Genomic DNA, 12,109 nt, shown 5'->3' on the forward strand with positions numbered 1-12,109 from the left:
ATGCAGTGAACCGCACGCACCTCCAGATGGGGCTGTGCCTTGAGCTCCGCCAACACCTCCTCCTCCGTGATCGCCGGACTAAGCTGAGTGATCACGGCAGTGAGGGTCGACGGGCGATGCGGGGGTTGGGGTTGGCGGGAGGGAGGCGGGGAAGGAGCAGGGGTGAGGGAGGCATTAGGGCCAAAGCGGGTGACAGGGATGCAGGAGGGGAGATCTGTGTGGAGGGTAGGGCTGCGGGAGGAGATGAGCATCGAATCACGGTGCGGAGTGAGGAGGGAGATGGGGGCATCAGGAAAATTCTGGCGAAGGAAGAGGGTGAGGTTCCGGGCCTCAAGAAGGGAGGGATCAATACGGGAGAGGAGGTAGTGGTAGGAGGAGGGGGTGGAGGAGGAGGAGGAGGAGGAGGAGGAGGGGGCAGGGACAGGTGGGGAGACATCCATGTCATCATAGGTTGGGGAAGGGGGACGAGGCGCAGCCTTTTTGGGAGTAGAGGAGGCAGGGGTGCCACTGGGGCGCTTGACGGCGGCGGAGGAGGTGTGGGGGATGGAAGCGACTGGAATGTGGCGGGGAGTGGCAGGTCCCGGTGCTGGGGTCGGCGCCGGAGATGGTGAGGGCGATGGGGAAGGCGACGGTGAAAACGATGATGATGAAGGCGAAGGGGAGAGTTGAGTGTGGGCCATAGCCCTCCGGGCGACCAGCCTAGCGGGGGCCGCAGAAACGGATGGAGCAGAGGGAGGGAGTGGAGGGAAGGGATCAGAGGGGATCAGAGGAGGCGCGGGAGGGAGGAGCCGAGTATGGGGCGACAAATAGTGAGGGAGATGGGAGAATGAGAAGTGGGGGGATGGACTGAGGGGGAGTGATGCGGCACACCACGTGGGATAGACAAGGCGACGAGAAACATCTACATCTACATCTACATTTATATTCCGCAAGCCACCCAACGGTGTGTGGCGGAGGGCACTTTACGTGCCACTGTCATTACCTCCCTTTTCTGTTCCAGTCGCGTATGGTTCGCGGGAAGAACGACTGTCTGAAAGCCTCCGTGCGCGCTCGAATCTCTCTAATTTTACATTCGTGATCTCCTCGGGAGGTATATGTAGGGGGAAGCAATATATTCGATACCTCATCCAGAAACGCACCCTCTCGAAACCTGGCGGGCAAGCTACACCGCGATGCAGAGCGCCTCTCTTGCAGAGTCTGCCACTTGAGTTTATTAAACATCTCTGTAACGCTATCACGGTTACCAAATAACCCTGTGACGAAACGCGCCGCTCTTCTTTGGATCTTCTCTATCTCCTCCGTCAAACCGATCTGGTATGGATCCCACACTGACGAGCAATACTCAAGTATAGGTCGAACAAGTGTTTTGTAAGCCACCTCCTTTGTTGATGGACTACATTTTCTAAGCACCCTCCCAATGAATCTCAACCTGGTACCCGCCTAACCAACAATTAATTTTATATGATCATTCCACTTCAAATCGTTCCGCACGCATACTCCCAGATATTTTACAGAAGTTACTGCTACCAGTGTTTGTTCCGCTATCATATAATCATACAATAAAGGATCCTCCTTTCTATGTATTCGCAATACATTACATTTGTCTATGTTAAGGGACAGTTGCCACTCCCTGCACCAAGTGCCTATCCGCTGCAGATCTTCCTGCATTTCGCTACAATTTTCTAATGCTGCAACTTCTCTGTATACTACAGCATCATCCGCGAAAAGCCGCATGGAACTTCCGACACTATCCACTAGGTCATTTATATATATTGTGAAAATCAATGGTCCCATAACACTCCCCTGTGGCACGCCAGAGGTTACTTTAACGTCTGTAGACGTCTCTCCATTGACAACAACATGCTGTGTTCTGTTTGCTAAAAACTCTTCAATCCAGCCACACAGCTGGTCTGATATTCCATAGGCTCTTACTTTGTTTATCAGGCGACAGTGCGGAACTGTATCGAACGCCTTCCGGAAGTCAAGAAAAATAGCATCTACCTGGGAGCCTGTATCTAATATTTTCTGGGTCTCATGAACAAATAAAGCGAGTTGGGTCTCACACTATCGCTGTTTCCGGAATCCATGTTGATTCCTACATAGTAGATTCTGGGTTTCCAAAAACGACATGATACTCGAGCAAAAAACATGTTCTAAAATTCTACAACAGATCGACGTCAGAGATATAGGTCTATAGTTTTGCGCATCTGCTCGACGACCCTTCTTGAAGACTGGGACTACCTGTGCTCTTTTCCAATCATTTGGAACCCTCCATTCCTCTAGAGACTCGCGGTACACGGCTGTTAGAAGTGGGGCAAGTTCTTTCGCGTACTCTGTGTAGAATCGAACTGGTATCCCGTCAGGTCCAGTGGACTTTCCTGTAATGAATGATTCCAGTTGCTTTTCTATTCCTTGGACACTTATTTCGATGTCAGCCATTTTTTCGTTTGTGCGAGGATTTAGAGAAGGAACTGCAGTCCGGTCTTCCTCTGTGAAACAGCTTAGGAAAAAGGTGTTTAGTATTTCAGCTTTACACGTGTCATCCTCTGTTTCAATGCCATCATCATCCTGGAGTGTCTGGATATGCTGTTTCGAGCCACTTACTGATTTAACGTATGACCAGAACTTCCTAGGATTTTCTGTCAAGTTGGTACATAGAATTTTACTTTCGAATTCACTGAACGCTTCACGCATAGCCCTCCTTACGCTAACTTTGACATCGTTTAGCTTCTGTTTGTCTGAGAGGTTTTGGCTGCGTTTAAACTTGGAGTGAAGCTCTCTTTGCTTTCGCAGTAGTTTCCTAACTTTGTTGTTGTACCACGCTGGGTTTTTCCCGTCCGTCACAGTTTTACTCGGCACGTACCGGTCTAAAACGCATTTTACGATTGCCTTGAACTTTTTCCATAAACACTCAACATTGTCAGTGTCGGAACAGAAATTTTCGTTTTGATCTGTTAGGTAGTCTGAAATCTGCCTTCTATTACTCTATTAACACAGAGTAAAATGGACGGAGAAACTATGAAGGAGACTGCTGCTGACGGGGTAGGCGACCTGGCTGGCCGGCCGGTGGGGACACTGCTGCTGCTGCTGCTGCTGGACGCTGAACGCTGCTGGCTGGTGAACGCTGCTGGCTGCTGAGCGCTGCTGGCTGCTGGATGCTGCTGGCTGCTGGCCGCTGCTGGACGCTGGACGCTGCTCGACGCTGGCTGGGACCGCTTCTGGACGCTGGCTGAGACCGCTGCTGGACGCTGGCTGGGACCGCTGCTGGAAGCTGGCTGCTGGCAGGAACCGCTGCTGGCTGCTGGACGCTGGCTGGGACCGCTGCTGGAAGCTGGCTGCAGGCTGCTGGCCGCGACCGCTGCAGGGTGACTGGCACCTGCAATATACCTAACACTTCGATTAGAACCGAAAGGCCAATCGAAGGGCGGTAGCCTTCCGGATTGCCGCCGGAGATGGCCGCTCCACTGCTCGCTTCGTCCCTTTATACTGTTTTACCGCGCGACTGCGCATGCGGCCACAGATGCAAATGCGCCAGAGACGTTGGTCGGCGGCAGAGACGTGCGGGAGTGTCTCCCGACAGTACGCACTTGGCTGTTTTGACGTTTACTGACCGGAAGTTGGTCTCACGTGACGAGGCATCCTGTTCGAAGACGCCATTCATGTTGATGTTTAGTGTGCTGATAACCAATGTTTACACAGACACAGTAAAATTGGCTTCACTTCTATAAAGAGTGATAACCACTTAGTTCTAAGACACAGGCACTGCTTGCGATTATGGGAGTAACTTTCTGAGCAGTATGTGATCCGTTTACACTTAATTCTTCTTTCTGTTTGTCACAGAAAAATTATTTCACTGGAATAAAAAAACGATAGATCACAGTATTCTTGGGCCATGTAGTATTACCCATTACGTTATAGCTAAGCTCAGAGTCAACACTTTCAAGCTTTTCAGCTGTCAAGTTGTAATGTTTAGGGAAGTTTTTTTTTGTTTTGCTGGAAGCTAATGACTGTTCATGTGTAGCCACGATCTTTTTTCACCATACAGCATTCCTTATGAAGGTTCTCAACAGGGCTGGAACTATACTGTGGGTACTTAAAAGCCGCTTTTCGTCGTCCAAAATATTAAAAATACTTCATATTCCCCGGTTTGGTCCCCCTGCATGTGAATGCGAAATAAACCGAGGTAGCAAACTTACGAGCATATTTAACGCACATTTCGTTATAACAACTAAGATCTACAGAAAAAAAACCGACACTAATCGACTGAATATTTCGGCGTATCTGTACGCACATATATCAATTACGTAAATTTCAATATGGGCCTACTGCGGAACTTTTATACTATTCTGTTTATTGAACGTGAAGGACTAAAACATAAGATAGAAATTACTTCAAGCTTAACTAATTCCTTCAGTCTTCACGGTTGCAACTGCATGAAAACCGTCCTCGCAGCCAAGTCACATGACTTCCGGCAGCCAAACGTCAAAACAGCCAAGTGCGTACTGTCGGGAGACACTCCCAGAGACGTGCATAATGCGCGAGTTGTATCTATGACTCCGCAGTTGATCTTTGTTGGCATATCGATATATCATTGTGAGCTGCACTGTGACGACGTCTTTGCGAGTTTATTACAGCAAGTGCCGGATTTCAGGATTTATCAAGATTGAAACCACCATCTCTATTAATTAAGTTCGTCGTCAAGCGAATTTCAATTGCCTCCTTTACTATGGACTCCCAAAAGGACGATGTAGTTGCCAAAATTTCAACGTTGTCTTACAACTTACTGTGACCATTATCAATACAGTGCTCTGCCACTGCCGACTTGTTAGGTTGTAAAAGTCGTGTGTACCTCTCGTGTTCTGTACATCTTTCTTGGACAGTACGAGTTGTTTGTCCGATGTAAGAAAGGTCACATTCACATGGAATTTTGTAAACTCCAGATTTTCGGAGCAGCAAATCATCTTTGACGGAGCCCACGAGTGCAGCTGCCTTAAGTGGAGGACGAGAAATCACTTTTACTTTGTGTCTGCCGAGAATGCGTCCTATTTTTGATGAGAGGCTACCCACATATGGCAGGAAGGCCATCGATTTAAAGGTTGCCTCATCTTCTTCTGCTTTCTTTGTGGCCTCTTTCGGTTTCATTTTCAGTGCCCTCTGTATTTGTTGTGGAGAGTACCCATTGTCATCAAACACTCTTTGTAAGTGGGAAAGTTCATGCTGCAGACTGCTTTCGTCAGAAATAATATGCACTCTGTGAGTCAAAGTTCGGAGAACACTCATTGTCTGGGCAGGATGGTGGCAGCTATTTGCATGTAAATACAGATCGGTGTGTGTCGGCTTCCCATACACTTCATGTCCCAAAGTGCCATCCTCTCTGCGCCGAACCAAAACATCCAAGAATGGAAGGCATCCCTCCTTTTCAATTTCCATTGTGAACTTTATTTGATCGTGGAGGGAGTTCAGATGTCTTAAGAAGTCTTGCAACTTGTCTTCACCATGGGGCCAAACTACAAAGCTATCATCAACATATCTCCAGAATACCGTGGGTTTCAAGTCAGCAGATTCAAGCGCTTTCTCCTCGAAGTCCTCCATAAATAAATTGGACACCAGAGGGGATATTGGACTACCCATGGCGACTCCGTCCGTTGTTAAACAAGAAATATGTGGAGGTCAGAACATGTTTAAATAAAGCTGAAATCTCTTTGTCAAAACTTCTTTCAATAAGTTGTAGAGATTCTGGAAGGGGAACCTTTGTAAATAAAGCCACCACATCAAAACTAACTAATATATCAGACGGGTTCATTTTCAATGATTTCAGTTTACTAATGAAGTCAGCCGAGTTTCTTATGTGGTGAGTACATTTTCCCACAAGAGGCCTCAACAATGATGCCAGATGTTTGGCAACGTCATAGGTTGGAGAACCTATGTTACTCACTATGGGGCGTAGAGGAACATCTTTGTTGAGGACCTTTGGTAGACCATAAAGTCTAGGAGGCACCGGACCACTTGGTTTCAATCTCCGAACAACTTCTGGTGGAAAGGGAAAATCATTCAGAAGCGAAACAGTTTTCTTTGCCACTCGATTAGTGGGATCCCTGCTGATCTTCCGGTACATGCTATCACTCAATAAATTGTACATTTTATCATGGTATTCATCCCGAGACAATAAAACAGTAGCATTATCTTTATCTGCTGGGAGTACCACCGTCTGAGTATCCAGGCGAAGCTTGCGTAGAGCAGCCCTCTCTGCCACAGATATATTGCTCCTTTGTGGGCGAGCCTTCATAATTGCACGGCATGTTTCACATCTTATTTCCTCTGCTGAATCAGAGGGAAGTGGTCGAACAGCTTCTTCAATGACACTGATAAACGAAGGCAATGGCAGAACCTGTGGCGTGGGTGCAAAATTCAGTCCCTTACTCAAAACCATCATCGTAGCATCGTCCAAATCTCTAGGGCGTCGAATAACAGTTTCTCGCTGCGATGTCGTCTTCAGTCGACTAAATTTTGCAGTCAGTAGGGATGTGGCCACCTCCCGAATCCAGTCTGATTTGGCCCAAGTTGTACCATCAATCCAATTCCAAGAATCGTAGGGTATCTCCACAGGCATTTTCAGGTGCAGGCGATACAGTTCTTCAGAAACCAGATCTAATTTTCTGCGGGTAAAGTGGATCCTCTCCTTAACAATAGCAGAGCCAGCTTTTGTTAAAATCTTATTCATAGACGTCTTTTTTATAAAATGTACTAATCTGGCAAAATTCGGAATTATGCCCTGGTCACGGTACCTTAGTAAAAAACTTAAAGAGCTCAGTAATCTGGCTCTCGAGTGCCGAAGCTTATCCAATCATCTCCCCCTGCAGAGGTACTTGATGTGAATCTTCAGGTTTTGGTGGCGCAAAGACTGTTACATTAAGTTTCGGGTGTGCAGCCGCAAGAAATCTCCTTCTTCCTCTAATATTTCGGCTGTATAACGTTCAGCCATCTTCAGAGTGACCCGAAAGACTGCCGCGGCAGTATTTTATCTTCACTGCAGATATTGCCTTTATCAACCCCATGATATCAGGTGGAGCACCTACATCAGTTACCTGATACATTCATCATCATGACTTACTTCCAAGAGCACACACAAAGCCTAGAATGACTGTCAATCCATAGTACCCTCAAAAAACCTCTCTACTGAACCTTCATCCCACTTCACTCTCAAAGGTGCTACATTTTAGATGTGCTCAAAGAACCATAAGCCCACTCATCCAGAATATCACATTGCAACTTCACCACTGAAACAATCTCTGCCTTTGTGACCAACATGTTCAAATGATTGCCTGCAACCTACTACCAAAGACATAAACCATAATCTCTAACATTTCTCCTCAACAGTTTCTACATGACAGCATATCATCACACAGAATCTCTTCCAACACACAGCTGACTCAGAAGCATCAACTTTATATTTAGTAGCAATGACTAAATCGTCATCATTAGTTGCTTATGCTTTAAATTTATTATATACAAACAAAAAAGCCGCAGCATGGCCATCGTCACTCAAACAGCATGATTTTATGGACAGGGAAGGGTGCTATTTGAGTGAACAGGGTCATGCTATCCACTTTCTTATTTGTACATGATAACTTTAATATTTATGGGACATCATGAGAAATCGTTCCTAGGAACCTAGAATCCCAAAGCCAACAGTTATTATTATTATTAATATTGTCATGATTATTATTATTATAAGGCGTGGTCAAAATGTTGGCGTTAAAAGACTGTACAGTCCACAACTGGTATACTTACGAAGCAAAATAGCTGTGAGCATTGAGGCAACCATCCCAATAATGCACCAGGTTGCATATATCTTTAGACAGCCAATGAAAGAATACCAGCACATTTGTTCCATTTGAATCACCATAGTTCATGTTTCCACATTTACTGCATGCACCTCAAAGAGTCACTAGTGCCACACTGATCCCTCATCTAGATGTCAGTGCTTATATACCCACATCACAGTAGTACTATGTTGGTTATAAACTGCACAGACACCCTCAAATGGAAACTTTTTCATCATCTTATATGACCCTCTGCTGCATGGCTATCAACACCCATGCTGAATATGAATTTATTCACATGCAGCCTTAATGTGCCAGTTTCATGAAGACAGCAGTTTTTCAGAGAAAATCTAGCAGTTTTTAAGACAAGAAAGAAGGTGCATTTTCAACCTAGATCTGTGAGGAAAGCTTACCCTTCCCTCCACATCATGACAAAACTGCCTGTTCCGTTGACACTTGTATTGCTGGCATCAATTAGAAGGATCAATGAAAAGGAAAAATAACATAACTGTGTGTGTTTGGGTAAGACAAATAAACATCTTCTCCATAACAATTTTATGGGTCAGTCCAGAACTAACATACTTAAAATAATAAGTAACATGTATTGATGGATGTTAAAAAATCAGATAAATAATACTTCAAGTCTCTGTGACTGCATGTTTGAATACCCATTAATTAATAATAAATAAAATCCATGGCAAAATAAATTAAGTTTCAGAAGAGATGAAAAATTATGCGGCAGTCAATGCCTATGAATTTGCCTGCTGTCCTGCTGTGTGCAATTATTTAAGCAGCACTTGAATTCATCCTATGTATGAAAAACTATATATTGTGTTACTGAGTTCACACCAACAATGACACAGTTCTCTAGGTCAACCAGAGTCGTTGGTGGAAGTGGGATGTAAACTGCCTTTTTCACATATCTCACAAGAAAAAGTCATATGGCATGAGATCAGGAGATCTCAATGGCAAGGTCTTCTTTTCTCATGCAACTTATCTGTTATTGAGGAAGTGACTGATTCAAAAACGATTGGACACTGAGGTATCAGTGGGGTAGACTTACTTCTCGATGAAAAATGAATTCTTGGAAGCCTTTCATATGTTGAAAAGCCATTGCTGCAACATTCATTGCTAGTTGTGTAATTGGTTTATTGGTCACTTTATTTTGACTGTGGTCAAAACTTTCTTCTATTTGCCTCACATCCACATCTGACTAATATGGTCAGACAGTGAATTTTCTTTTCCGATGTATCTGGTTAGTTGACATTACTTAAACATATAGTTTATGCTTTTCTTAGATGTTGATTCGATGCCGTCATATTATTAAGTACCTGGAAAACATTTATTAGGATTCTGTGGCATCATGGATAACAACAGGAATTCAAGTTATTGTTCAAAATCTTAGAGTTAACAATAACAAACATTACTCATATAATGGTACAGCAGTAGCTTTGAACTAATGAGACAGATGCCATCTTAAGGTGCTGGTATCACTCATTAGTGTTAATTAAATAATCTTTCATTAACAGTACTCTGTCTCTCTACATGCTGAATAACAAATATTTCATTAAAAAGACACTCAAACTTTCTGAGATGTTAACACCAAACCTTCACAGTTTGAATAGGTGTTTGTTATTGGTGGGAAGGATGTCCACTTGCCGTATGCTATGGGAGATATTACTTACTCACTCACTCTGACCAAAATTGGTGACCTCCTCAGACCTATGTTAACTCTCAAAATTGTATTAACACAAAATGAATGTCACAAGTACCGGTTTTAGCTGGAAGAGGGTTGTATTGTCCAGTTAGTCATTCCCAATTTCTGATGGAGATATACAGAACCATGCAACCAGAAACAGTATAATGTATAGAGTTTCACAACACAACTCAGCTAAACTAGAAAGAAATAATGCTTATATAGCAATAAAAATGTACAATTGTTTACCATCCCATATTTCAAGCATTAGGCTGAAAGAGAAATTTAATCAGACAGTGAAACTGTTGCTTATATATCATCCTGTCTATTCAGTAAATGAATAGATATTAAATGCAAAAAATTTGATGTGTTTATAATCATTTTTGTGTTAAAATGACAATGCAAATATGTACTTGGATCCAATCCCTATGTGTACATTCAAAGCTGCAAAATAAATACATAAATTCATAGTTTGTGGACAGCACAATGAGATTCAGTACTGGATGGCCTGTTTTCCAATATTGTCGCATCCATACCCTAACCAAGCCCGAATCCAAAGGCAAGGTCAGCAATGAGATACAATACGGCATACTGGTCCCATGATTATTATTGACACCAACATACACCCAGAACAGAAATGATTCCCTGAATGAAGAGTGCTACTATTTATATGAACCTTGAATAAACCAAACTGATGGTATGATGGCTATTCCGAAAGTAATGTTCGATCAGTCACAAAATGGAAGCCATTCCGAAAATCAGAAAGCTTTTCTTTGCAACAATTAGCGACAGCTTCCAGCTATTTCTCTACATAGTTTCCACTCTGAGTTAGACCGTTGTGAAAGTGTTTTACCAAATTTTCAATACGTTATTCATAGCAGGCAGCCACCTGTGCTTTCCGCCAATTCTCTACACTGATGTACAGCTTCTTGCCTGTGCTGAAATGTCGTCTTCATAGCCAGTGGTTCATGTGAGCAGAGATGAAACGGGAACCTATTACAAGCTATATTATGGGTGATCAAATATTTCCCATCGAAAATGCTGCTGGAGAATCTTCATTGTCCCTGCAAAGTGCGTCTCAGAATTGTAATGCAGAAGGGAACCCATGACAGCTATGTTATGTGGCCTGCATAACAGCAAGTGAAATCGCTCACCAGGTTTTCATACTTGATGGAAGACACTATTTTCTAGGCATCTGTACGTGCTCATTGCGCACGCAGAACATCACAGAGAGATGTGACGTGATCAATGGGCATACAAGAGACACTCTCCGACAAATCTGTGAAAAGTTTCATCGGATTTTCACTGTGGTTACCATTTCGCGCCTGACTGATCCCTACATTCTGAACATCCGTCTTATTTACACAAAAATTAGATATTCTAGTACATGCAACGTTACAAACATAAGATATTCCAAGAATCTCCAAAAAATTATAAATACTAAATGACTGATAATCATTGGTGTTTATGTTGGAACTGGTGACTTGCAGCACGCCAGATAGTAATGCTAGCCATTACAATTATGTATACTACACTATAAGGCACCATGGCTCACGGCATTGCTCCCTCTCCTGGAGAAAAAGCAAGCCACTGGTTCAGAAGGTCTCATTGCTGCCAGCTACATTGCCCTGGATACAAGTATTGTCAATAGTCTTCTAAGCAGTGGGGCTTCATAGGGATGTAGCTGTCATTGTCAAATGTAGATGTTTGCGTTCTGTAGAGGAATGTTGGATGTGGATGGAAAATGTCAGGGTGTGCCATATTAAAACTCGGCCTTGACCTTCAAGTGTTTTATTATTCCCAGCTACAGTGCTGTGTTCATCTCTGTCAGTGTCACAGGGTCCCGCAATGCTGAGGATGCCACTTCACTGTCTGCAAAACATCTTGGTGCAGAAAGGCTACCTCAGTGACCCATGCAACATACTGCGGCGTGCTGGCCTTGTTCAGCCGTAGTGTTTTGATGACATCTGAATGTGCTGGCAGCCGATTCAGGAGGTGTCGTCCCCGTTGCCTCAGCGCCGCTTACTGGGAGTCACAGGATGGCCCGCTGCGTGCTTCTTCACCGTCGTGGTTAAGATCATGGGCGACGACAAGTGCCTGTGATCTGACAGCCAAATCTGTGGCCCTCACCTTGGGATGCCTCCAGAGTGTGTTGGGAGGCAACAAGACTGCCCGCAGTAGTGAGCCGTCGAGTGGCCCGCCGCTGGCTGGCTATGGAACCTGCGTTGGTCTCAGAGGGTCAAACCAGCGACTCGCCATGGACTGGAACGCTGGCGCCCCATCTGCTGCTGCATATAGCCAGTGGTGTAACACGCCCCGCCATCCAGGGGAGCTGCCAGCTGCCACCCTTGAATGCCCCTTGTTAGAAAACTGGCACCTATTTGTAGGCAGCTGTGCACCTCTGTTTTGCTAATGCGCCACTCTGAGTCACGTACTCATACCACCTTGGTCTGCCTGAAACTTGCACCATGCAAACCGCTGTGTTTACTCTTTTCAGTGGTTCTACGGCCATGTGGCCTACATTCCACTTCACAACCACTGGTAAGCATAACTTACGTTCAACAGGCGTGCTCCTGACTGTAACTTGTGC

Source organism: Schistocerca americana, chromosome X (assembly GCF_021461395.2).
Source record: "Schistocerca americana isolate TAMUIC-IGC-003095 chromosome X, iqSchAmer2.1, whole genome shotgun sequence".
Lineage (NCBI taxonomy): Eukaryota > Metazoa > Arthropoda > Insecta > Orthoptera > Acrididae > Schistocerca > Schistocerca americana.